Here is a 2416-nt window from a genome sequence, read left to right as displayed (position 1 = left end):
GCCCTGGCTGTCCTGGAACTCACTCTGTAGACCAGGCTGGCCTCGAACTCAGAAATCCGCCTGCCTCTGCCTCCTGAGTGCTGGGATTAAAGGCGTGCACCACCATAAGCACGGACTTTCAGTAAACTTCACAGGCCTTGAACAGAAACGTGTCTTGGCCTCCATTATTTCTCTCCCCGTTTCCTTCTGAAGGAACCTAGTGGGGAAACCCCCACTCAATTCCTGATTCAGCGTGCACCCAAGAATCACGAACAGATGACCATCTTGATGCAAAAACACGAGCATAATGGCTGAGCTCCGGGTCGAAACGTATCCCACGCAGGAGACAGTAGTTTCGACTGTTTTATGGTAGAACTCCGGGTCAAAACATATCTCATGCAGGAGACAGTGGTTTCGACCACGAGGCTTGGAAGCTAGGTGTTTTTATAGAATAGGGGTAAGGCTGGGGGAGGAAATGGCGCAGTTTCACATGATTGGTTCATTTAAACATCATTAGGGAGGAATTGGTCTGGTTTCACATGATTGGTCCATTTAAACATCAGCAGCCTGTTAACATTTAAGTTAGGTCAGAAGGACAGGAGATAGGGAGGCACCGGGCCAGTCCGGCATGTCATTCTCTTTATCTTTATGGCTAAGCAGCCTCAGGAATGTCTTAACGACAGGCCTGCCCGGGCATGTCCTGGCCTGTTCTGCTATGTTCTCAGCCCCAGGTTTCAAAGCTCACAAACAACTCTTTGGGATATTTGACATAAATTACATGAATCACAGGTCAAAAGTTTTATTTTCTTTCACTTCCATACAGCTCCAACTTCCCACTCAGGAACCCAGTTAGTGTGGCTGCAGGCGGCTACATCTTGTGTTTGGATGACCATTTTCCCCTCTAGGTTTGTGAATTTTTTTGTTAAATTTTTATTATCTTGTCTCTACACAATATTACATTTGATTTCTCAAAAACTTCCTGGCGCTCCTGTATTTATTTATTTTTGTCATGTTTGTTAATTTTCCTTTATTTATATTTTAATAATGTATTATTGTCTAGACCTTATCTTCTAGCCCAAATTCATTCTTCTGCTTAGTTTTGTTTGTTGATCTTTCTTACCACTGCATTTTTATTAAATTGGTTGACTCTTATTTCTAGTATTTCTAATCACTTCATTTTCAGAGTCTCAATTTCATTTTTGATATTTTCCTCTGTGTTTGAAGATTTCTTCTATAAATTATGGAGCATTTCATTCATTTTGATAACTTTCTTTTTCTCATCCTGAATTGACTTTCTTCTTTTATTCATCTGTTTGTTGGACTCTTCTATATGGTCATTAATTTTTTCTGGCACTGCATCTATCTCATTGTCTTTGGTTTCTAGTCTTTTAGGAACTGTCTAGGTGTTGTAGTGGGTCAATGTCTCGTAGTTTTGTTTCTTTGTTGTGTTTTGCACATCTGTTGGGATGAAGATTTCCTCCAGCTTTTTCAAATCTTCTTTTCTTTCCCATTTTATTTATTTATTGTTGTTTTATTTATTTATTGTTGTTTAATTCCTCCTGGTGAGTTATCTTCATGTTGGATGCTTTCAACCTTTATGGTAGATTTTTAGGAGGTTGCTTTCTATCTCTGTATCTGCTTCTTTTAGCAAATGATACAATACATTGTTCTGGGTCAGGAGCATGGAAGGGTGCATATCTTAAGACTACAGCTAAGCATTAGCTTAGATTGTAAAAGTTGATTACAGGGGAAAGCCAAGACAAGCAAGTTGGTTGTTACATTGTTCTCTTAAAGGCACATTAAACAAACAAGATGAGTACACAGTAAGATAGCAGTCATAAGTGACCTCAAGATGTATTATTAACTTTGGCTGTGAGGTCCAGCAAGAGTTCCAGACTCCTAGAATGCAAGCACTATTTTCAGAATAATGAATCATCATACTTTCTCTTTAGAAATAGGAGCTATTATTTTTCTGTCTTAACTTTCTTTTCATCCACTCTCACAGATATAGCTTCCAACTCACTGTCTTACTCAAACTTCTCCAGCCTCCTGATATTTTAATACATCTTTGTATGTCTCTCCTCCAATTTGCTAATCATTATGTTATATAGCTAAAGTCTCCAATGTGAGGTACATACTTGTAATTGTAATCATGTTTTTGGTGACTTAACACCTTTCTTTTTTTAAAAGAGATTTTATTTATTTTATTTATATGAGAACACTGTAGCTGTCTTTAGACACACCAGAAGAGGCCATCAGATCCCATTACAGATGGTTTTGAGCCACCATGTGGTTGCTGGGAATTGAACTCAGGACCTTTGGAAGAGCAGTCAGTACTCTTTACCACTGAGCCATCTCTCCAGCCCCAATACCCTTATTGGGTAATTGGGGCTGGAGAGATGTGTAATTGGGTAATGACTTTCTTTGTCTCTTTTTC

Source organism: Mus caroli, chromosome X, assembly GCF_900094665.2.
Source record: "Mus caroli chromosome X, CAROLI_EIJ_v1.1, whole genome shotgun sequence".
NCBI lineage: Eukaryota > Metazoa > Chordata > Mammalia > Rodentia > Muridae > Mus > Mus caroli.
Note: the sequence above shows the minus strand (reverse complement) of the source record.